The sequence below is a fragment of the Mchenga conophoros genome, linkage group LG7, assembly GCF_057382185.1.
Source record: "Mchenga conophoros isolate Kocher_MC1m ecotype Shallow Benthic linkage group LG7, M_conophoros_male_GT1.1, whole genome shotgun sequence".
In the NCBI taxonomy this organism is placed as follows: Eukaryota; Metazoa; Chordata; class Actinopteri; order Cichliformes; family Cichlidae; genus Mchenga; species Mchenga conophoros.
Window position 1 is genome coordinate 2,219,299 of NC_140532.1, and position 25,852 is coordinate 2,245,150.

The window sequence follows — 25,852 nt, forward strand, 5'->3', positions numbered from 1 at the left end:
GAAATTGGTCCCCTGATCTGTGATGATTTCTTTTGGGATACCTACTCTGGAAAACAACTGAATCAGGCAGTTAACAATCTGACGAGCCTTTATTTTCTTCAGGGGGAAGGCTTCAGGATATTTTGTGGCATAGTCACAAACTACAAGTATGTACTTATGACCTGCTTTACTCTGTTCTAGTGGGCCAACAATGTCCATGGCAATGCGTGAAAAGGGTGTATCAATGATGGGCATACTGATAAGCGGAGCTCTATCTGCTTTCCTGCCTGGAGCTGTTAACTGGCACTGTGGGCAAGCTTTACAGTATTGTACCGTATCACTGAACTGTTGGGGCCAGTAAAATCTGGGAATCATTCTAGAAAATGTTTTAGATTGTCCCAAATGTCCTGCCCAGGGAATGGAATGACTCATTTTCAAAATGGTAGATCTCAAACTCTGGGGGATCACCAACTGGTCACCAATCTTGCTACGGCGATGCAACAAATCTCCCTTAACCACAAACACTTCCTGCCTTCCCTCAACTGTAGTTGACTCTGGAACACATTTAGAGAACAATGGTTTAAGTGTTAGATCCTCTTTCTGAAGCCTAGCAACCTGACTAGCACTGGGGAGAGACTCAGTCTTTAAAGGATCTAAAATGTGTTCAGCTACTCTTGTTCCCTTCACCTTTTCATGTCTTCTCTGTCTCTTGCTCTTTTTTGGTTTAGAACGAGTGCTAGACTCGTCCAATGGGGCATCCTCATTTGCAAAAGGTAATTCATCCCAACCCAAAGCATTAACCTGTAGCTCCTTAGCTTTTGACCTTGTGACCACTAACAAACTTTCAACGGTTTCAGTCTGACAGGGATGCTTGGCTATTAGCTCTGTGAGTATTGGGAGATCACGGCCCAACACCACTTGATAAGGCAGCGTTTGCAGCACTCCCACTGAAAGAGTGTAACACTGGCCTTCTACTTCAATTGCAACTTCAGCAACTGGGTATGATACCTTATCACCATGAATACAGCACACATCCACTGTTGCTCCTGAAAAGATCACATCCCTGGGAAGACTGTCTTGTCTAACCAGAGAGCGATTACTTCCTGAATCTAACAGAGCTACACAGGGTTTGTCTTCAACAAATACCCCAATTGATGGCTCACGTTGCTGACATTCAATTTCATTTTTGTGATTCTCACTGACTTCAGTTTGTCTAGCAGAACACATGTAATTTTTACTAACAGACATCTTTGTACACTGAGCTTTAAGATGACCTATCTGACCACACAAATGACATGCTTTATTGGTTTTATTTTTTGTCTCAGATCTGGCAGGATCTGAGTTATACCAGTTCTGTCTTGTGTGCTTAACTTTCAAGTCAGGGCCACCACCTAACTTGTTGAATGGCACGTTGGAATTTGACTTAACTGGTGTGAAGTCTTTTGATGGTCGACGAGCTGCTAAGAAAGCTTCAGCCAGTTCTGCTGCTTCCTTGGAAGTCTTTGGGTTACGTTCCTTAACCCACGTCCGAAGATCAGGATTCAAAACCTTGAGAAACTGTTCCATGATGATGGCGTCTCCGATTTGATCCCTTGTCTTTGTTTCAGGATTCATCCACTTGATGTACAACTCCTTTAGGCGGACCTGCAGCTCCCTTGGTGTTTCCTCTGCTCCAAAGGTACTAGAACGAAACCTCATCCGATAGGTGTCAACACTTATTTCATACTTCTGCAAGACAGCACACTTTACTTTTGCATAGTCCATAGTGTCATCAATATCCATGGCTACATAAGCGGAACGTGCTTTACCAGCTAGCAGTGGTGCTAGGTGAAGAGCCCACTCATCTCGCGGCCACTGGCAAGCATGAGCAATTCTTTCAAAGGTGATTAAATAATGTTCAATGTCCTCACCTTCATTGTAAGGTTGCATTTTTGGCCCCTTCCAGCCTGAATGTCTCACCAGTGTTGAAAGCTGTGCCTCACTGCGTTGATGTGCCGGCTCCAAGTCAAGCCTATTTGATTCTTGTGTGCTGGCAGATGGTTCTGGAGTAGGTGCTCTCGAAGAAGCCGATGTAGATGCTTGTACTTCAAGTAACTGATGCTCTAGATTGCCATGCTGCATCTGCTGTTGAAGCTGGGCAAACTGATGCCGGATTTGCCTCCATCTATCATCCTGGCGCTTGTGCTCTTGCTCCAGTTTAGCATCGCGTTCAGCCTGCTGTTGCATCAGAGTTTGCAAAAGTTTGGACAATTCAGCCACATTCTCTTGTCCAGAAATATGGCCACTTATTGCCCCTTGTTGGTCGCTGCCATCTTGTAAATCATCTGCTTCACATTCTGGAACGTGCCCTCTCTTTGCTCGGGTAGACATCTTCTCCACTCCTTAATTGGCCTGGAATCCCACTGCTGCCACCAAATGTGGTAGGACTCGACTTAAGCGGTCAAAGAAGTGCAGGAGACTGATGCTGTCCAGTGTAGCAAGTGATTTATTCACCATTCTGTGGCCCAAGAATATTTACAAAGAAACAAATAAGAAACTCAACTCTATAATAAACTCAATTCAAATAAACATAACTGAACTTAAATCAACGGAAATTAAGGTCAAACTGCACACAGCTACACTGACCTGAACCCTTCTTCTGAAACACCTGAGTTCGTCTGCTTAAATAGTCCCCTTAATCAAACACTTTCTCCTCTGGACTATTCCATTCAGTAGGTAGGTGAGATGAACATGATTATATTCATCCTCTACTACTCCTCTTCACTGGCAACATAAACTCTGGTGTAATCAATACATATCACAACATTAAATCTATTTCTTTATAAACCCTTTAAAATCAACTTTATTAAATTATAAGAATTCTTCCCCTCCTGCCCTTGGTCTCTGCCTGTGACCTCAGATGAACCCAGAAGGTATAAAGCAGGAAGTAGAACTACATTTCCTCCTTTTGCTTCTGGAAGACAGGTAGGTAAAGGTAAGTTCAAACAATACAAATTAACAGTTGAAATAAATAACATGTTAACTTAACAAACTTGCATGAATTGATTTAAACCAAGATGTTATATTATATAATCTGTAAAAGTGCAGAACATAAACAAACCCGGGATAGTAGATGTTTGCCTGTTGCAGATTACATGTGAAATATGGTTAAATCAAAACAAGAATGTTAACTAAGAATGTAGACAAATGGTCTTCTCACCCACTTTGTCACAGTGCCATTTGGAAAACACATGTATCCAAAATACAAAACACATCGGGTAATTGCAACCACTCAAATACACACCTGAAGGCACTTACTTGCAAAACTGAACACTAATTAGCCAACCACAAAAAGCCCTCAGTTTAGCCATTTCAAGAACTTTGCAAGCATGGATGGAGGGAGAGCAAGAGGAAGAGGAGGAGGAGGTCAAAGAGGCCATGCACGGACCCATATTTCTGATGATATAAGAGCAACTTTGGTGGACCATGTCATCAACCACGGCCTGACTATGAGGGAAGCTGGGCAGAGAGTCCACCCACATCTAAGCCGCTTCACAGTGGCATCTGTAATACGAACATTCCGACTAGAAAACAGGTCTGTCTTCATCTCACTGCCTTCTACTCTACTCAGATGGTTTTTGTATTTCTCTAGAATGACTCGAAGACCTTCTGGGGCAGGACGCCAACGCCTGTTCACACAACGGCAGGAACTTGCCGTTGTGGACCTAGTGAGGGCAGACAATGCTATGCGTCTCCACCAGCTACGAAAGCAAATACTTGCAGACAGGCAAGTGTTCAACAACATAAACCATGTGAGCATCACCACCATCAGACGCATCTTGGGAAAACACAGCATCACCATGAAGCAGCTCTACAGAGTCCCATTTGAGAGGAACAGTGACAGGGTCAAAGGACTTCGAGCTGAATATGTACCATATCAGTACCACATGGATCCATCCTGAGAGCTACACAGGTACCTGTGTGATGGGGTGAGGGTTCTGTATGTGTAGCACTGTAGTGCAGTAATATGTTCTCTTTTTTCTTTTTTTTTTTTACAGAGAATCTTGGCCATGGATGGAGCTGCACAGCCTCATGAATTCATTTTCATTGATGAAGCTGGATTCGACCTGTGCAAAACAAGACGACGGGGTCGTAATGTAATTGGCCAAAGGGCAATTGTGCACGTTCCAGGGCAGCGCGGGGGAAATATCACATTGTGTGCCGCCATAAGCCTTCGAGGGCTTCTGCATCATCATGCAAAACTAGGTCCATACAATAGGCAACATATACTCACATTTCTAGATGCTCTCCATGATATAGTTGTACAGAACAGACCAGATCAGCCCAGGTTTGTGGTGATATGGGATAATGTCAGTTTCCATCGGGCTGCTCTGGTCCAGGCCTGGTTCTCCAACCACAGTCAACTTGAAGTGGTATGCTTGCCCCCTTACTCACCATTTTTAAACCCTATAGAGGAATTTTTTTAGGCTTGGAGATGGCGTGTATATGACCGCCAACTACATGCCCGCATGCCTCTTCTGCAGGCAATGGAACAGGCCTGCGGCGACATTCAGGTGACAGCAATCCATGGATGGTTTTGACATGGAAGAGGATATTTTCCCCGGTGCCTAGCGGGAGAAGACATTGCTTGCGATGTTGATGAGGTCCTGTGGCCAGACCCCAACAGACGGCGGGATCCATGAGCCCACGTATGCACAATTGTCATGATTTTTTGTTTACAGTATAGTGTTTTTTCTATTACTGTATTATGGGTTTTTTGTTTTTGTTTTGTTTTTTTGCTTTATCTGAATTCATGGTACTGCAATGTACAATATTGAGTAGGCCTATTTGCTTTTTTGGTTGTTTGCAAATGTGTCTCCTGTAAATGTGCCTTCTGAATGAACAATGGAAATCAAAGACTGCAGTGCTTTATATAAAGTAGACTAGTGTGTTCCCCCTGCTCTGTAAGTGTTTGCATACGATGCAAGTATGTGTCATTTTGTCAACAGAGTTACATTTTGACAAAGGAATGTCAGGTTTTGATAGCAGAGTTTAGGTTTTGAGAGTAGAGTTTCAATTTGGTGCAGATGTGAATGGTATATTTCCCAGTGTTGTGTCATGTGTACTTGTGTTTAGGGTTTTGGCACAATGAGCAAAGTTTTGCAAAATGTGTTCAGGCAACGGGCAAAAACTGTAATTGCAACGCTGGTTTCTTCTGATGCAGTTTTTGGACTGGTGACTATATTGTTCAAGTAAGTTTGTGATTCATATCAACAATTTCTTTCTGTCATTGTTATCTTTCTTCCTCTTTTTTTCCTCCTTTCTCTGAACTTAATGTTACCTCACAAATTGCAGTGACTTCTTGGTTTATAAAAAGGTTGTTCGGGCATTTTTTAAATGCTAATTACAAATTGCTTGACGTGCACATCCAGTTTGAGATCAAATGCCATTTATCAACATCCTCGGGTGGCTAAGAACAGACTTGGCTCTCAGTGCACATTTTATGAATCCCACAGGGGAGTTACCTGTTTGAATCTGTTAACATTTTTATGACATCGCATTCAGATTTCATAAAATATGTTTTATTTTCCTGCAAAAAAATAATACAAATCCCAACTTTACAATCTGCAAAAGTCATAATAATAGCTCATCCCGTGTTAATAAAAACAAAATGTTGTGCACTTAAAATTAAACATCCTAAAGATCACCTATATGAAGTAACATGTGACATAATAAAAACAGCTTAATAACCTTTCAGCTGCTGCTTCACATTTATGCAAACCCACATAATCGTTTTTTAAAATGATATTTACTGTACCTGCGTTATCATGACTGCTTGGTCTGCCAGTAGCTGGTGTTTTGCGCCCCTGGTATTCTTGCCCATCCCTGTCTGCGCCCCACTCATGTATTGAGCCATGTGCCTGTTCATCTTAGACGCTATGATGCCTGACAGGAGCTTCCACGTGGTCCTGAGGCAGGTTATTGTTCGTAGTTGGAGGGGACCGGTCCCCTCTTGGGGTCCTTGAGGATCAGGACTGTCTGGCCTTCGGTTAGCCATTCTGGGTGTCTCTCGTCAACCAGCAGCTGGTTCATTTGTGCTGCCAGGTGCTCGTGGAGGTCAGTCAGCTTCTTCAGCCAGTAGGCCTGAATCATGTCGGGGCCTGGTGCTGTCAACTCTTCATACTGGAGATACTCTGTGTGTGTGTTTGTGTGTCCTGTCACACGGCTCCAATGTAGGCTTTTTAGCTTGTGTTTCCTTTATTTCCTAATATGTTCTACGTTTTCCACAATTTATTCTTTTAAAAATCGGTCCTTTTGATTTCTCATGCTTTTATTCTACATCCAGTCTCCAAAGACATTATCATTAATTCTATTGCACAGGCAGAGAGTCAGTTTATAGTGCTATTATTAAAGAGTCTGATCACAGCGTAAACCTAAAATCCATATTTTGTTCATTGTAGTAGTTCAAAAATGGAAAAAAGAAATGAAACAATATTGTTACGTAAGGACAAGGTTCCTGTCATTACAGCAAACTGCTGTTCAAAGATCCAGGAAACAAACACAGACCTACGTAGCCTTAGCATTTAGACTAGAGCCACAATATTTGGACAGATAAGTGTGCGATATAATAATTTCTCTAATGCTTTCTTCTTCCCATTAATTATGAAATAATGCACTTTGTGGTGACATCTAACTCTGGCGGGAAGTGATAGATTTATTAAAGTGCTCTGTGCTTTAAAATCTTAGTCATGAATTATTACTATTATTATCATATAGTAATGGACATGAGTAGTGCTTTCAGTAATTTCACAGATTTTCACTGCTGGTGGCTTGTGTAGAAAGGCGTTGATGATCTGAGACCTCTCGGTACTGTCTCTAAGAACTGAGGCGCTGAAATGACTTCGAGCCAGAAGGAGGAAATATATTTGAAGGAATAAAATCCCCTCCGCTAAAAGTCAGCATCTCTTATTGATGATCGTCAGTGAAACCCAAGTAACCCAAGACAGTTTGGTTTGCCACATAGGAGAGTGTCTCCATTATTATTATTATTATTATTATTATTATTATTATTATTATTATTATTATTATTAACAAGAGACTCTGAGTGTACCAGATAAGCCGGCGTCAGGCAGAGTCAGGTGGTGTGGATATTCCACATGAGAAGAACTGAAAGAACAGTTCTCCCACTTCAGAAAAGTGCCTGGCATTTCCAGCTGGCAGAAATGCTTCTGTAGACATACGGTTGTACTGCTGTAAGAAGTGAACCTGCGAAGGTGAACTTTAGAAAAAAAGCCAAAAAAACCGAACGAAATTAAAGAAAGTGTGATGCTCGGATCCCTCCGATGTCAGCTTGACTAGCTCTTTTAATGCTCTGCGCAGGTTTCACAACCAGCACCAGAACCTACCTGCTTGAAGCAGAAATGCTAAACAGGACTGTGAAACCTGGCTATGACTGAGCACAAACCTGCAGCAGAGGCCTCAGTCAGTATCGTCTAAATGAAGACCTGTGGAAACCGCCCTCACTGCTCTTTCACATATTTCTTGAAAGGGCCTCGAGTTTCAGTAATTTTCAGTAATTTCACGGCAATTTCATTGTAGGAGTATCAGAGGAAATCCACCTTCACAATTTAGACCTATGATTTTATCCAGTGACATTTGGACAGTTGGCTCACATACTGTTCTTTACCTTGAGTGTATAATAAATAATTCTGATTTATTGGTGATGAACATGTCTACCACATACATCGACATCATCTGTGGTGGCAATTTTCAAAGACAGACCTTTAGTTGCCTCGGTGCAGTGGAAAAGGTTATCCCAACCTCCTCTTGGTCCAAAGTGCTAACGTGTGGCTTTGCATTAAGCCCAATATTATTAAGCCAGCTTGTTTGGACAGTATCATTTTTGTGATCACAACATCATCTGCATACTTGTAAATGGCTCCAGTGACATATGATGCATATTCCTCTGGGTCTGAGTATCTCGTGCATCACTGAAATGCATCCAATCAGTCTGATCAAAGAACTTCTGGAGCACAGAAACTGAACCCTTCAGTCAAGTTTGATAAGGACATTTCTGGTCACAGAAAACAGAGCAAGACAAACCGACTTAAGCCATTACACAAGTCTACTGATTAGATTAGAAAGATAGTACAACTGCAAAACTTTTGCAGCGAGGATTCTTTATCTGCAAATATTTAGCACATTTAGTATCAGACTAATTAAATATGTTTTGAGAGTATCAGATGGGATTCGTCAGATGATTTTCCTGTAGAAACATTTAATTGATGTTGATTCCCGAGCTATGCTGAGTAATGCTATCATAAACATAGACGGGAAACAAGATTATGTGGATTGACACAAAAATTTATGGAAGCTGTTTGACACTGACTGTGGACACGTATAATTTCCACCATTGTATTAAGTACAATGGCCAATCAATGAACAAAGGGAAATTAGGGAAACACTAATTAGAGAATGTTTTCCATCATTGGCAGCCTGTTGTTTGGAGAAGGTGTGCTCTGGAGGCAAACGGCTGTGAATGAAAATGCATTGTATGGCTATTGTCTCTGCTTGGCAGTGGCCCTACTCCACAGAGGGGTGATAAGCTCTGTAATTGAAAAAATGTTTTTGCTTTGCACTGTTCTTGCACATTCTTAATATTGTTTTCCATTGTAGTTATGATTACCTCAGCAGGTTAGCTCGAAATGGAACTTTTCTCAGAAATAATGGAAGCACTTAAAGTCTGCTGGGTGTTTGCGCTGTGTGTGTGCATGCACATGTCACAGAAGTGATAATATAAGTACCTCTTCATATTTCCTATTCCTTTAAGCGGGTTTGGAAGTGGCGTACACACGTACACCTGCTTACACCTGCTCTTAAGGACCTTCATTCATCACGATCCTCATTTTATATTTTACCCAAAACCCTTTTCACCCTAAATTATAGCAGAGGTGATCAACTAATAGGGTCCAATGTGTTGTTTTCCATAAAAACACGACTCCAACATTTTCACATATGTGCACATAAACAAAGGGAACTGATGCTATAGGCCCAGAAAAAGAATCCATTTTCCATTATAGCCATTCAAATTGCCCAAACTTTCTGGATAATAGTTGTTTTTGTGCAAGGCTATTCATCTACTCCATCAAGAGGAGCAGAGAGTTTATTTTGAGTCTATTATTATTTTATCTGTGGCATCAAAGAGTTAGTGACTTTATGACTTAGTTAGGGCAATAGGAAGTTTATGATTCTGCACGGCCAGTGGGAACACTGAAACATCAGAGTCCCGTGTTGTTTATTTTATTGTCACTTGCAGGGAAACCGAGGAGCAGCCACAGCCAACCTAATGATTATTCTAACTAAAACCATCAATTCTAACCGTGAGGGTAACAACAAATCTTGACCTAAAAAGCAGCCCTGTGAAAAAGAGAGGCTTTCGCAGGGATCGGCAAAATGATTTCACTGCATAACATTCTCCTCGCCTTATTATTTGGGGGTTAAGGGGGGTGTTAATACTGTAAGTAAAGGAATACATGTACAAAAACAAATGCACACAAACACAGAGGCTCTTCTAGCTCATAGCCACGGTCCATTTAGCTGCTGGAGAGGCCTGCACTGATGTGGGAGTGCGGAGCTGTTGCTTGTTGCCTGCCTCTGCCATTAAAACCTGCCAGATTAACGCACTGCTAGACAGCTCCATGGACACCTCCGGCTGGGCTCTGCGGAAGTCACAGTCCATATGGCCCCCAAATCTATTCTCTCACACATAGTCACATGCCCCCACAAACACACACATGCACACTTGTCCTTTCTTCTGTGTCTTTTATCTCTCCATCCGTGTCTCCAATAATTCATCTTCATTTTATTTTCACTAGTTCTGCATAACTAAATCTGCGTATTATTTCTGGTGATTTTTGAGCATTTAATTTATTTCCCTGTTGCACTGTGCATCAGTTAAATGGATGTCTGTGTGAAAAGTGATGCAGCAGGGACAAGCGAAACCAAGAGAATGATAGAGGGAAATGAGAGCTGGAATGTTTCCCGGGAATCTTTGTGCCATCATGCCAGTGTGTGACAGTGGGCTGTAACATATGGCTATATTTAACATTCATTTAGGTCCAATTTCAAAACTGTCCTCACCCACATGAGCTACTCCTTCTCTTCACTGAGTCTCCTGCATCCATTAGAGACTGTGCATGGAGACTGGTAAGTGAGCACAGAGTACTGAGAGCAAAGGTAGATGAGGCCATTCAGGGATAACGATGTGCAGTGAATACTTATCCAATCATCCTGCCTCCTGGATTTGAAAAAGGTCTGAATGCTGAGCTGCTTTCAACACTTCCCACCCTTCTGAAAGGAAGAAACCACAAGAGAAACTCCAGGCCTTTCTTCCTTTTTTCCCTTTTTTGTGGCTTAATGGGCCCTGATAATGATAAAAATAAATATAACTGTTTCAAACAGAGATAAATACTAGTCATTAGTTTCCTTCATACATTATGAGCAGCATACATATAACAAAACAGCTGTGTGGATTCTTGTCCATCCATCCATCTATCTATTCATCCATCCATCCATCTATCCATCCATCCATCCGTCTATCATCCATCCATCCATCCATCCATCCATCCATCCATCCATCCATCCATCCATCCATCCATCCATCCATCCATCCAATCTTCATCCATACTTCCATCCATCCATACTTCCGTCTATCATCCATCCATACTTCCATCATCCAATCTTCATCCATCCATCCTTCCATCCATCCAATCTTCATCCATCCTTCTGTCTATCATCCATCCTTCCATCTATCATCCATCCATCCATCCATCCGTCCAGAGAGTCTTTACACCAGTGTATATATAAGTTTATTTGGATTTCATGTATTAACTACACTATTTTTTTGTTCAACATTGTAAAATCTGGGAAAGACGAGTAAAGCAAATTCCAAGAAAACCTGCCCAGACAAGAAAAGCTCGAAAGGTAGGAGTGGCAGACCGAAAAGGGGAGAGTGGAACAACTTGTGGAAGCCGTTGCTGTAGCAGTTAACGTCCAGGGTGAAAATCAAAGAAGTGCTTCACGAATACGGTTCTTGATGAAAATGAAAACACTCCATTAGTGGAAATTCCTGTTTCTGAGGCACTCATTGGTTTTGTCTTTTTTCAGTGATGGAGAAGTGCACTTCATTGTACGGTTATTGCCACATAACATCACTGTTGAGTAAAACCGACTTGAAATATTCAATATGAGAGGGCATCGTAATATTTTTTTAGGTAAAATATTAAATATTGTTTTTATGTGTTTTCTTTACCGTTGATTATAGTTGATGGAGTTTTACACAGAGATCACTTCTGACTGTGTTTCATTCTCCTTTAATGTCACATGTTCTAGCTCATTCTTCACAGCAGAACTTGTTATTTTACCCATTTGTGCTCTAATTCCATTTTATATCAAGTGCAGCTCTTTCTAATTTCACTGAAACTCAGTTTAGCCTCAATAATATAATGATACACCAGTTCTGCAAGTCTTGCCTAAAATGCCAACGTGGGTGTGTTTTTTTTCTGTGAAAAGATGAAATGCGTTATCATGTAATATTAACTTTAATTATATAAATGAAGCATACATTGTGATAATATGCCTTTGATTAAAACGAAAGGGGGTGGAAGGATGCCTGACAGGATGGAGCATGTAGACTTTCTAATGGTTTTGCAATTAAACATTGTGGTTAAAAATTCCTGCCAGCACGCTGAGTTGTCCTCACTGCGTCACACACTTTGTTTCAAACTCTCAGACGCACATGAACACGTGCTCGTGCACAGACACACATGGACAGAGGCTTGGACTCTTGTGCACTCCTCCTCCTAATTCAGTGTGAAATGAAACTTGCCTCCCACTGTGGATGTGAATCATGTCAGCTGAAAAACAAGTACTGCTGTGGGTTTTTCCTGTCTACATGCTTCAACATTTTGTGTAACTGTACTGTTTCTGCCCCTACAAATAAGTTTAGTTTGCATGTTTAATACTGTCATAATGTTATTATGTAACTAATATCCCACTAAACAAATGTGTGTTGATTAGAACGTCTAGATGCTAAAGTCTTTGCTAAAATCAAACTTTTGTAAACATCTAGAGCACAACAGTGGGAGTATCTTACAAAAATCCTCGCTAACACAAAACTACTATGCAGCATGCAAAGGAACTCCATTTTTATCTTTGCATGTGTATAAATGGTCTTGTAATAAAAACATGCAATAGTGTTGGTGAAAAGTAAGAACTGAGAAGTCTTCATGAAATGTAAACTCTGATTATTTTGCACAGCGTATGAACTTCCAATGTGCATGTAATATATTTACACTATTTGTGTGCAATAAAAAATAAACTGACATTGCTAAAAGTGGTTGGAGATATTCGCTGCATGTGAGCTGCAGCAGAGACACGATGCTAAAATCGGGTGTCAGTGGGATTCTTCCTTCTAAACCTTCATTAACCCCACACTGAAACCAATGAGGCAATCTGTATAGTCTCGGTTTATTTTCAGTTTCACAGTTGCATACATGGTTATGCTCAACTTCACTAAAAAACAAAAGCTGTGTGTAAACTGTGCCAAATCTAAACAGGCTTGTAGGGACTCAGCTCCACCTCTGCATTACACTGTGTGAGCAAAGGAGACAGAAATGGAAGCTGAAGCTCTCGTGCAGCGTGATTCTCGTAATGGTTTGAATAAAAAGTTTCAGTTTAACCTCCTAAGACCCGAATTCTTCCACAGCAGCATTTTTAATTTCTCTTTGATATTTGGGCTGATTGGGACCCGATGAATATAAAAACAAAGAATTACCAGATTTATTTTTTTTACCTGATTTTTTTTCTGAGAAAAATGAGATCCACATATGGCAGCATAACGTCCTCGTAAGTGGATATCAGGTCCTTGTAGAGCAAAAATGAGTATTTTGGTCTAGACAACCCAAAATGTGATGTTCACATATGTGGACGCCAGGTCCTAGGAGGTTAATGTCATTGGTGACATTGTTACTCCTGCTCTGCCTGCGGCCCCGATTTTTTCTAATGACTGTGAAAATTTTCTCTCTTTTCTGCTTGCAAAGATTCATAACGTGAGAATGAGTTTTACACACTCAGCACCTGTTATCTCGATCTCTACCCCATGTTGACCCGCTATCTTGGATACTTTCTCTCCTGTTTCACTACCTGAGCTGGTAAAATTAGTGAATTCAGTGAAAGCATTCTCCTGTTCACTTGACATTATACCTGCATCATTGTTCAAAAATGTCTTCCAGTCTATTGGCCCATGTGTGCTCACTTTAATCAACTCTTCACTGGCATCTAGTTCCGGTTTACTTTAAAAACGCTGCTATTCTCCCACGTTTAAAACAACCTCAGCTTGACCCCTCTCTTAGGAGCAGCTACAGACCTCTCTCTAAGTTACCGTTAATCGCTAAGCTTTTAGAAAAGGTTGTGGCTCAGCAGCTTATGGCAGCTCCTGATAAACACGGCATTTACAAGAAGTTTCAGTCCGGTTTGTGTCGGTTTCACTCGACGGAGACAGCTCTTCTTAGGGTCTCAAGTGATATCTTGATGGATAATGATGCAGGAAAATGCTCTGTTCTACTCATGTTGGACCTCACATCAGCTTCCGACACAGCTGACCATCACGTCCTCATTGAAAGGCTGAAATATTGTGTTGGTGTATCTGGAACTGCATTAGAGTGATTCTCCTCTTATCTCCATCACCGATCCTTTTCTGTGGCAGTCTCCGATTTTAGGTCATCCTCTACCTCCCTTACTTACGGTGTCCCTCAAGGGTCAGTTTTGGGGCCTTTATTGTTTTTAATATGTCTTCTCCCCCTCCAGCATATAATGGGCTCTTTTGAGGACATTTCTTATCACTGTTATGCTGATGATATTCAGTTGTACGTTTCTTTTATGCCTGAGGATTTATCTAAGCTTCAGCGTCTGAATGATTGCTTAGATTGATTCGATCAAACGTTGGATGGCTGCAAATTTCCTCCAACTCAACGAGGTGAAAACTGAAGTCCTCGTATGCGCCCCTGATAGGTTTTTATCACAGATAGTGAAAGCCCTCGGTCCTCTCTCACTCTGTGTTAAATCCTCTATCAGGAATTTAGGTGTCACCTTTGACCCGACTCTCACATTCAATGTGAAATCTCTGGTTCGGTCTTGTTTTTATCATTTCAGAAATGTGGCTAAGCTGAGCCCGATGTTATCTCGCTCTGAACTGGAGATTGCTATACGTGCATTTATTTCTTCATGCTTGGATTATTGTAATTTGCTGTTTATGTGTCTAAGCAAAGGTTCTCTGGATCGTCTGCAGGTTGTGCAAAACGCTGCAGCTACGCTGTTGACTAAATCCTGCGAGTACTCACATGTGACACCGTTGTTATCTCAGCTACACTGGCTTCCTGTTAAATTTAGAGTCAATTTTAAGATCCTGGTCTTGACCTACAGAGCTGTGCACGGACTGGCACCAGCCTACATCTCTGATCTGCTACAGCCCGATGTCCCCAGCAGGTCTTTGACGTCATCTTGTAATGCAACAAAAGCAAAAACCAAACAGGCAAATAAATAAATAAATCAAAACATGCTCCCTACTCAAAAGTTTTTATTTAAAAAAACTGTTGATTAATTTGAGATTTCAACAATCATTTTTCAAATATATCGCAGCAAAATATGAAAAAAAACCCCCCAAAAACTTGTTCATTGTCTTAAAATGTACATTTGTAAGAATCTACTCAGACTGTGCTCTCTTGGTCCAGCCAATATTACTGTGGCATGGATAGTACTGCCTCATATGGTTGGTGCATAGCTTTGGTTGTCATGGCCTGAGGGCAGCTGTTCAGCTGGAAATAGTTCAGTACCATGGAGAGATCCCGCTCAGCTCATTCTTTCAATCTTCAGAGAGATCAAAAGGCAACAGAATGCCTGTAAGTGGAAGATGCCATGGAATAACACCCAGTCATAGCAAACAGCATATTATATAAGTCACACTTTGTGTAAGTGGGTATCTTGTTTCCAAAAGGAAAGTGTTGTCATACTTATGTAAGTGTCACGAGGAGATTTAAAAAGAAAACCCGGTTAGGTTATTGTCTGGAACAGTACCGACTGTTATTCAGCCCTCGTCCTGGTAGACAGCTCCGTATCAGCCTCAAGCTGCTCACAGACAGACATTTCTTTTTCTTAAATACCTTAATGAGGCCTCGGTGCGCTTATGTCTCCGTAAGTGTGCGTGTATCCCTAAAATCAGACGACATGTCTGTTTAATGTGGCTATAAAGAGAGAAAATTCAGCCACAGAGGCCAAATGGATAGAGATGGATACAGCGCGAGAGACGGACAGCTGTGTTATTACAGCGATAGGCTTTGCTACCTTGGTAAGAGCAGGAAATGGGTGTAAATGAAAGGCTTGATTGACTTTCTCAGAGGGTGATAATCAGTGCATAGAGCCTAATGTCTTGTCAAGGCTTTTAGCTGAAATTTTCTCACCAGACAAACAAGGTTTTACTTGTCTCCTGCTAAGTACTTCCCAGGTTCTGAGACAGTATGTTAATGTGTGTGCATTACCCACACGCAAATAATTCCATATTAAGCTGCCCTTCGATCAGCACAATGCCAACTGCAGGTTCACTTGGTCCTTGATTTCACACGGTGAAAAGAAGCTTTTGTGAATCAGTTCCTCCTGCATCTGATTACCCACTGGCTTAATTGATCTAATTATTGAACTCTGCTTGTGGGTGCTTTGTGTTTATCCATTCAGGCAAAGTCTTTAAGATAAGGATACACTTCTTATCATTCCTTTTTTTCCTCTCTTTCTGTTTGGCCATTAAATATTAAGTCACCCCATGCCATTATCAGGTTAACTGTGCAATTCAGAGGTGGTTGCAGTAGTGAATGCAGCTTCTATTGCTATTCTTAAGCAAGTTAATTGAACCTTCCCACAAAATACCATGTTTACAGTTTAACGCAGGGCCAAAAACAAAACAAACAACCTTTATTTGTCACATACACAATTATACAGAGTACAACATGTAGTGAAATTCTGCTGCAGACAGGCTGCAGACGTAGCCGCGCCATTCCAGGGTTTCTTGGTTTTAGCATGGGGGGTCTAGCCAGGACCCTTCCCCTTAATAAAACAAACAGACAGTGCAGAAACAGGAACGTTCATCTCTGCAGTTGAAGAAGTTCAATTTAAACTCGTTTTTGTCTCCATATAAGCGAGAAGTCTGTACCTAAACAAGCTGCTGTGCTCACGCTGTTCCCAGGAAACAAAAACATGGTGACACTTTTAACGATATGCACGCGTTTGCCACACATACGACCCCTTTACTGATTCTTTTTTCATCTTAGTTAGCGGCGCATTTTCATCCATGTCGTGCAGAGACCTGCAAAACATAGCAACAAACAGAAAACCTGCATGAAATGTGATGTAGCGTTCACCTGATGAAAAACCTCAAAGATCAAACAAATGAAAATGTCAGTCACTAAACTAAACTCTGCCACCACCTCCGTGTTTAAATAGCACATTTGTAAATAAGCGGATGATGTTGCTCCACACAAGATAACGAACTTTTCATCCATCCAGCCTGATCACCAGTGTACACAGAGGGCGTGCTCCTGCTCTCTCAGCAGCTGTCTGATCACATTTTCCACCGTTTATTTATTTCTTCATCATTATTCTTGAACTAGCGTGATGGCAAATCAAAGGGTGTGATCGTAACCCCAGTAATAACTTTAAAGCACATTTATCTTTCCCATTTTTGGTCCTCACCGGTGTCAGAACATTTCTGCATCACTCTTTCTATTAGTGCGACCCTTCATTCCTCGTCACTTCTGTCATCTTATGTGTAACTTTGTTGTATTTCCATTATTTGTAATATGCTGAATAGGGATGGGTATCGTTTAGGTTTTATCCGATACCGGTGCCAAACCGGTACTTTTGAAATGGTGCCGGTGTTTAAACGGTGCTCAAACCGGTGCTTAACGAATGGAGAACACAAAATTGGTCCAAAAACCTCTCATGTTCAGCTGTTTTCCACTTTTTCTTTGGTCATTTTAGCCTTTTTGGCCAGGGTGAAGGGAGTATCTGCCATCAAACAAGAAGACAGCCGCATGTAGCTATGATGATGTTTGTTAGTTCACCTTACCTGCATTAATGTAATAACGTGGTTAGCCTACTCAACGTAAATTACACACGAACAACATTAAGCTACTCACGCAGAGAAGAACGGCTGCTGCTGCATCATCATCCTCATCATTTCTGCTACACTGGCAGGGCTAGGGGCCAGTGTTAGGTATTTTAGTACCATGGGAGCATTTACTGGATATTGTTTTATAGTGACATTATACAGGAAAACTCTGTCATTCAATAAGGCCCCTTTGTTTTAGTAATTTTTCTCTTTGACCCAAGAATTGATGTGTGAGAATCACAGGCTGGTACAAGGTTGAAATACCACAGAGATCACTCCCTCAGCTACATTAGTTTCTAAATCTCTTAGGAGACGCCTGTTGAAGGCCAGATGGTTTGTTTCAGAATTCACTAATGAAAGAACTCTTTATTCCGTGCCTTGAAAATATGTCGTTGAGATAATCATAATTGTAGCTGAACTGATAAACTATACAAAGGGTGCTTCTTCACCCAAGGGCAGGAAGACGCTGCCTTATCTTGGTCTGTACTGGTTTAAACTGAGAATCTGCTGACTCATGAATTTTTCCCTCTATATAAACTGTTGTACTTGAGAATAAAGTTGAGTCGATTTGGGAAGACAACCTGAAGCAGTCTCTGTTTTCTTGTTCTCCCAAGCTGCTCCCGAGCTCGTACTAACACGCTGAATGGCATGCTTGAATGTTACTTGAGAATATATTTGACTGTGTTACAGATTAAGGGACAATCTCTGCTGATAGGCGAAGGTACAATCTCTGCTGATAGACGCCCACGCCTCGGAGGAAGCCGATCCACGGATTAGGCCCTGGAAGCCGTTTCCTTCAGCCAGGACTCTCCTCTTCAGGTTCTTGGGGGATGTTGCTAACTCCGGGTCCGATAACAGGCACCACACCCGCAGTAGATGCGCTCGGTGTGAGGTCTCGCAGCAAGCTATCAAATACGGCGCATTTCTCGGCTTAAAAAAAAAACGCTATGCGTCGCCAGGTGTTTCATCGGATTTGAGGTGTTGCCTCCTTTGACAGTATCACAGTATCAGCTTAAAGCACTTGTTGCTGCTGAGTTTGCATCTTTTGCTGTGAAGTACAGCCAGACTTTGACCGGTCCTCCTTGGGCATTTTTAATCTGTAGCTCTGCTCTAAAAGAACGTACGTACCTGGGCCCGCCTACTATCCTCGGAAACGTAAAATGATTGGCTAGAATCTAAAGTGTATCATTCCATACCAGTTGGTGGCAGTAATGCACCTTTCAGTTGTTTGCCAACCGCCAATACAAATGTAAGGAAGAAGAAAGTGTATCACAGCTCAGGAAATAAAGCACCGAAATAAAGCACCGAAATGTGCGCTGCTTTTCGGTCTGGTTACTACCGTTTATGACAGAACCACACCGGTACCCATCCCTAATGCTGAACAAGAACAGAGAGACTGACCCACTTTGCCTGGTTAAACATCTTCCCCTCTCTGCACACACTAGCACAGTTTGAATAACACTAAAAATAGACGGCAATTAGCTTAAAGAGAACTAATCACATGTGACCATTAATTGAAAAATGCCACTTACATATTGGCATCACATGTTGCTACGGTGATTGTTTAACGCTCACAAGGATATGATTTTCCTCTCAGCGAGGTAACAATTCTATTTTTCCAACAATTCTTTTATTCATTTTGCTATAATAAAGTCATTAATAGTAAGCAACGCCATTTCAAAGCCTAATGAATTAAGTGAGGAGACCTTAATGGGCTTTCGTGTCGTACTGGGAAGTATTTCTGTTTACGTTTGTTAGTCACACGTGTCTTTCTGTTTGGTTCATTTTCATCCTCACGCAGCAGCAGGAGAGTCTCTGCTGCCATCTCATACAGGCTGAGCCGGGCTGCAGACTGACACAGGACAAAGATAAATTCAGGGAAAAGATAATGTCGGCTTTTGCAGTCATTATTTCAGGATATGCAGGTTGGTTCGCTCTGTTCTTTCTTTTCTCTACTATCATAATTTTAAACACTGTCTCAACGGTGTGGGCGCTCGCTCAATAACTAAACTGTTTACAACTAGAAGATGTGGTGACAAGTCGGAGAAGAAAACACTGAAGAGATGAAGGGGCTCACGTCTTGACACACATTTGTGCGATCTTTTGCTACGCTGTTCTGTTCGGGGCTTCATTTATTTCTTTATTTGTTGACCTAATAGTCTTGTCACTGTGGTTGAAGCAGACTGACAAGTGGTTGCTGGAGTTCTCCACCTGTGCTCTCCTTCTCTGCCTCTGTGTGTACTCGTCAGGTTGCTTTTATGCTGCGAGATCAGAAATGTCACAAAGAACAAAGCATGCTGGTTAACACACATGATGACATTTGCATATCTGAAAGGGAAACCTGGGCCTCCAAACATTCACTCATATGTACTTGGGGATAAACCGACATGCTCGCAAAACAAATGTCCTCATTCATGAAAGCCCGGCATCAAAAGTAAAAGTATCATCCTGCCTGTCACCAGTGATGCAGTCATGTGACCAATTCAACCTAGATGGTGGACGGCATCGTGCAGCAGTTGTTTGCTCTCAATTTTGAAAGATTACTATCATTCTGCACGTGCTCCAGATAACTCTTCTTCAAATTCTTTAATTCTCACTCGCTTTTGCAACTTTGTACTTTTGTGTTACTCGCAGCAACAACTCCACCTCATTGTTAGTCCATTCAACAAACTCGGTGCTTTTCCTCGACATTCTCGAATCGTCTTATGTTTCACGCATGCGCAATACAAGAAGCGTTTCCAGTCGTTTCAGGCTACGTCCACGCATACACGGGTATTTTTGAAAACGGAGATTTTCCGTTTTCCTTTTAAAAAATAATCCCGTCCACACGTAAAGGCAGAAATGAAGGAAAACGCTGCTATGAACATGCCAAAGCAGCAGGTGGCGCTAGATTCCTAACCGTGCAGAAATGTTGGCCAATCAGAAGTCTAGAAGCCTCGGTGGGAAAAAGTAAACAAAGCTGGGGCATAGAAGCAGAACCGAGTCGTATGTGTGGAGGGACAGTAACTGTGTGTATATGTAAGCATTTAAACACTGCAGAGAGTAGAATTAACAGTAACAGTATTGTAGAAATTCATTTCACCGAAACAATAACGTGGCGCACAGTGTGATGTCAAAAACACCTTTGACGCTGCGTTTTCTGAGTTTTTCTAGTCCACATGTAAATGCAAAAACGGAGTTTTCAAAAATATCCACCCTGGCCGGAGTTTTTAAAAATCCAAAAACGCCGTTTACGTGTGGACGAAAGGTGCAAACGCATAGAAAGATCTGCGTTTTCAAAAATACCCGGGTACGTGTGGACGTAGCCTCCGTGTGGATGAACAGCTGCAGTGGTTTATATCATATCTATCTAATAGACTCCAATTTGTGCATGTAAATGGAGAGTCCTCTTCACACACTGAGGTTAATTATGGAGTTCCACAGGGTTCAGTGCTAGGACCAATTCTGTTTACATTATACATGCTTCCCTTAGGCAGCATCATTAGAAGACATAGCATACATTTACACTGCTATGCAGATGACACCCAGCTCTATCTGTCCATGAAGCCAGATAACACACACCAATTAGTTAAACTGCAGGAATGTCTTAAAGACATAAAGACCTGGATGGCCGCTAACTTTCTGCTTCTTAATTCAGATAAAACTGAGGTTATTGTACTCGGCCCTGAAAATCTTAGAAATATGGTATCTAACCAGATTCTTACTCTGGATGGCATTACCTTGGCCTCCAGTAACACGGTGAGGAACCTTGGAGTCATTTTTGACCAGGACATGTCCTTCAACGCACATATTAAACAAATATGTAAGATTGCTTTCTTCCATTTGCGCAACATCTCTAAAATTAGAAATATCCTGTCTCAGAGTGATGCTGAAAAACTAGTTCATGCATTTATTACTTCCAGGCTGGACTACTGTAATTCATTATTATCAGGCTGTCCAAAAAACTCGCTGAAAAGCCTTCAGCTAATCCAAAATGCTGCAGCAAGAGTCCTGACAGGGACTAGAAAGAGAGAGCATATTTCTCCTGTTTATTCAGTCAGCTGCCCGTCCGCTTTCAGCTCAGTCCCCTGCTCAGCAGCCGTCTGTAGCTCAGTCTCCAGTGTCCCCTGCTCGGCAGCCACCTGTAGCTCAGTCTCCAGTGTCACCTGCTCAGCAGCCACCTGTAGCCCAGACACCAACTCCACCACCACCACTTTCGCCTCAAGCTCAGTTAGCCGCCCGGCCTCAAGCTCAGTTAGCCGCCCGGCCTCAAGCTCAGTTAGCCGCCCGGCCTCAAGCTCAGTTAGCCACCCGGCCTCAAGCTCAGTCTCCAATTCCACCACCGTCGTCATCCCAACCATTGTTTCAGTCACCCTCAGTTCAGCCTCCTGTTCAGCAGCCACTAGCCCTGCACCCTGTGTCACTTGCTACCCCGGTACAACAAGCTCAGTCAAATCAATCTAAAAGGAACTGTGTTTCATCAGTTTGTTCTAAGCAGAGCAACAAACCTCATGATAATGTAATCATTCCTAAAAAGCTGGCCAGTTCAGAGACTGTGACGCGCTCCAGGGCCTCCCCAGAGGCTGAGTTTCAGCCCTCAGCCTACTCTGGACCCCTGGAGGCTAGGAACCCAGCTGAGGACTGCACCCGGCTGTCACTGCCTGAGCAGAGTCAATGCTCTGGGCGGCTGAAGTCTGCTATGTGTTTGCCAGAGGCCCGTGCGCCTGCTGGTCCTGTTCTGTCCCTGCCAGAGGCCCGTGCGCCTGCTGGTTTTGTCCTGTGTGTTCCAGGGGCCCCTGTGCCCACTGGTCCTGAGACTGTTCTCGCTGGAGGGCCCGAGGAGCCCGTCCAGCCTCCTTCCTCGTCAGCTGGGGGGCCCGAGGAGCCCGTCCAGCCACCAGCTGCTCCACCAGCAGCCTCATCCACACTTGCAGCAGCAGCTTCATCCATGCCGCCGCCTGCTGCTCCACCAGCAGCCTCGTCCATGCTTGCAGCAGCAGTTTCATCCATGCCGCCGCCTGCTGCAGCGCCTCCGTCTCCAGCTTCCACGCCAGCTGCAGCCTCCGTGTCTCCATCCACGCCAGCTGCAGCCTCCGTGTCTCCATCCACGCCAGCTGCAGCCTCCGTGTCTCCACCCATGCCGTCGCCTGGTCCGGCTCCGGCTTCAGCTTCGCCTGGTCCGGCTTCGCCTTCAGCTTCGCCTTCAGCTTCGCCGGGTCCAGCCTCCGCATCCGCTTCAGCGTCGTCTGGTCTAGCTCCCGCGTCCTCATCCTCGTCTGGTCCAGCTCCCGCGTCCTCATCCTCGTCTGGTCCAGCTCCCGCATCACCAGCTTCGTTTGGCCCCGCCTCTGCATCAGCCTCACCTGGTTCAGCCTCCGCATTCGCTTCAGCGTCGCCTGGCCCAGCTTCGGCTTCAGCCTCTGCCTCATCTGATCCAACCTCCGCTTCGCCTGGGGCTGCAGGGGCCACGCAGCCTTCGGGTCCCCTCCTACCACCTCCACATTGTCGGTCATCTGCCAGGCCGCTTGTTGGGCATCATCACCACCGTGGCCGCCCTCCGGACTTCTGTTGCCGCCACTGCCTTCCGCGTGGCTGGCCTCCAGGCTTGCATTCCCGCCGCCGTTGCCGTCCGCACGGTCGGCCCCCAGAACTGCTTCCTCGCCGCCGTTGCCGTCCGCACGGTCGGCCTCCAGAACTGTTCGCACGTCGCCACCGTTGCCGTGTGCACGGTCGGCCCCCTGGACTTTTTGTAGACTCTTGGTGAGCTCTGGTTTCGTTTTGTTTTTGATATGCTTTCCTGCGTTTTTTGGACTCTGGTGCTCCTTGTTTTTTTTTGCTTGGGCCTGTCCCTCCATCCTGGACCCCCTCCGCCCGCCCTGGCCTGGTGCTTTGTTGTGCTTTTTTTGTTTGGGGCTGTCGGGAGTCAGCCCTTAGAGGGGGGGTACTGTCACGGTTCTGGGTCCGTTGGACCCAGTATTTTGAGTTCATTATGTTTTGGTACTTTTGCATCATGGATTTTCCTTTATGTTTCTCTGGTACTTGGTTTTTCAGTTATCTTGGTGTTTTTCTATATTATGATTTATGATCTGATACTGTTGTGATTATGATTATCATTTAGTAGCCTTTGGTCAGTGTCAAGTCTGTCTCTGTCTAGTCTGTGTCTTAGTAAAGTGTGTTTTGTTTCCTGTTTTACTTTGAAGGTTCTTGTTCCTGTCTGATGTTAGTATGTGCAGCTTTGTTCCCCCTGTCTCGTTAGCCCTGATCTCTCCCAGCTGTGTCTCCCTCCTGTTGCCGATTTCCCCATTACTACCCTGTGTATATAAGCCCTGTGTTTTCCCATTCTCAGTGTTGCGTCGTACCATCAGTTTATGCCTGTGTGTTCTTGGTCTCAGTGTTCCGTCCTCACTTTATGTTTGTTTTCCTGCCAGCAATAAAGCTGAGGTTTTTTGAGTTACATTCCATTTTCCGAGTCCTGCATTTGGATCCTCATCTCTGCCTGCCCGCACACAGAGCCTTGACAGAACGACGCGACCAGTAATGGATCCAGCGGACTCACCGTGGAAGCGCAGCTCCCGTTTTGACGGGACTCAGCTAGCGCTTGGAGGGCCTCCGTGCTGCCGTTCCTCGCTGGCAGCCTACCCTTCGGCCCACTCGTCTGCTTCCTCCCCGCGGATGCCCAGGTCTCGCAGAAAACGCTCCAGCCGGTCCCGGGAGGATTACTACGAGCCTGCAAGCAATCAGCTCACGCCTGCACAAGCCTTTTACAAGATGTTAGGGATTATTATCGTGCCACCTGACTCACCCAGCATTTCCACATCACAGCAGGAGCAGCCACAGCAGAGTCCTCCCTCGTCACATTCCGCCAGCGCCGCTCCCTCTTCAACAGGGAGGCAGCGAACACGCAGCCAGCACTCACAGCTCCAGCAGGAGCCTGGGATTCAGCTCAAACAACCGCCTAGGGTGAGTGACAGAGTCTCCCTTCATTCGCCTTTTTTGTCAAGGGATAGACAGACTGTTTCCACCAAAGCTGCGAACGCCAGCTACATGAACACTACAGCTCGTGTTTCTCCGGTTCGGGAAAATAAGAGTTTTCGTTTTAAGAATGACTATTTTCCCATTGGTTCAGAAGACTGTGCGCCTGATGTTTTTTCAGATCCAGGAGTTAAGACTGTTCCGTCTGGATCTGTTTATTCTGGAGCTATGTTTATTCAGTCAGCTGCCCGTCCGCTTTCAGCTCAGTCCCCTGCTCAGCAGCCGTCTGTAGCTCAGTCTCCAGTGTCCCCTGCTCGGCAGCCACCTGTAGCTCAGTCTCCAGTGTCACCTGCTCAGCAGCCACCTGTAGCCCAGACACCAACTCCACCACCACCACTTTCGCCTCAAGCTCAGTTAGCCGCCCGGCCTCAAGCTCAGTTAGCCGCCCGGCCTCAAGCTCAGTCTCCAATTCCACCACCGTCGTCATCCCAACCATTGTTTCAGTCACCCTCAGTTCAGCCTCCTGTTCAGCAGCCACTAGCCCTGCACCCTGTGTCACTTGCTACCCCGGTACAACAAGCTCAGTCAAATCAATCTAAAAGGAACTGTGTTTCATCAGTTTGTTCTAAGCAGAGCAACAAACCTCATGATAATGTAATCATTCCTAAAAAGCTGGCCAGTTCAGAGACTGTGACGCGCTCCAGGGCCTCCCCAGAGGCTGAGTTTCAGCCCTCAGCCTACTCTGGACCCCTGGAGGCTAGGAACCCAGCTGAGGACTGCACCCGGCTGTCACTGCCTGAGCAGAGTCAATGCTCTGGGCGGCTGAAGTCTGCTATGTGTTTGCCAGAGGCCCGTGCGCCTGCTGGTCCTGTTCTGTCCCTGCCAGAGGCCCGTGCGCCTGCTGGTCCTGTTCTGTCCCTGCCAGAGGCCCGTGCGCCTGCTGGTCCTGTTCTGTCCCTGCCAGAGGCCCGTGCGCCTGCTGGTTTTGTCCTGTGTGTTCCAGGGGCCCCTGTGCCCACTGGTCCTGAGACTGTTCTCGCTGGAGGGCCCGAGGAGCCCGTCCAGCCTCCTTCCTCGTCAGCTGGGGGGCCCGAGGAGCCCGTCCAGCCACCAGCTGCTCCACCAGCAGCCTCGTCCATGCTTGCAGCAGCAGTTTCATCCATGCCGCCGCCTGCTGCAGCGCCTCCGTCTCCAGCTTCCACGCCAGCTGCAGCCTCCGTGTCTCCATCCACGCCAGCTGCAGCCTCCGTGTCTCCATCCACGCCAGCTGCAGCCTCCGTGTCTCCACCCATGCCGTCGCCTGGTCCGGCTCCGGCTTCAGCTTCGCCTGGTCCGGCTTCGCCTTCAGCTTCGCCTTCAGCTTCGCCGGGTCCAGCCTCCGCATCCGCTTCAGCGTCGTCTGGTCCAGCTCCCGCGTCCTCATCCTCGTCTGGTCCAGCTCCCGCGTCCTCATCCTCGTCTGGTCCAGCTCCCGCATCACCAGCTTCGTTTGGCCCCGCCTCTGCATCAGCCTCACCTGGTTCAGCCTCCGCATTCGCTTCAGCGTCGCCTGGCCCAGCTTCGGCTTCAGCCTCTGCCTCATCTGATCCAACCTCCGCTTCGCCTGGGGCTGCAGGGGCCACGCAGCCTTCGGGTCCTCTCCTACCACCTCCACATTGTCGGTCATCTGCCAGGCCGCTTGTTGGGCATCATCACCACCGTGGCCGCCCTCCGGACTTCTGTTGCCGC

At 44.6% G+C, this 25,852-nt stretch overlaps 1 pseudogene; it reads left to right on the forward strand.

Annotated features, from left to right (window-relative positions):
- Positions 1–3,611: 3,611 nt before the first annotated feature.
- On the forward strand, positions 3,612–4,438 carry LOC146569311 (uncharacterized; annotated as a pseudogene).
- The last annotated feature ends 21,414 nt before the right edge of the window (positions 4,439–25,852 follow it).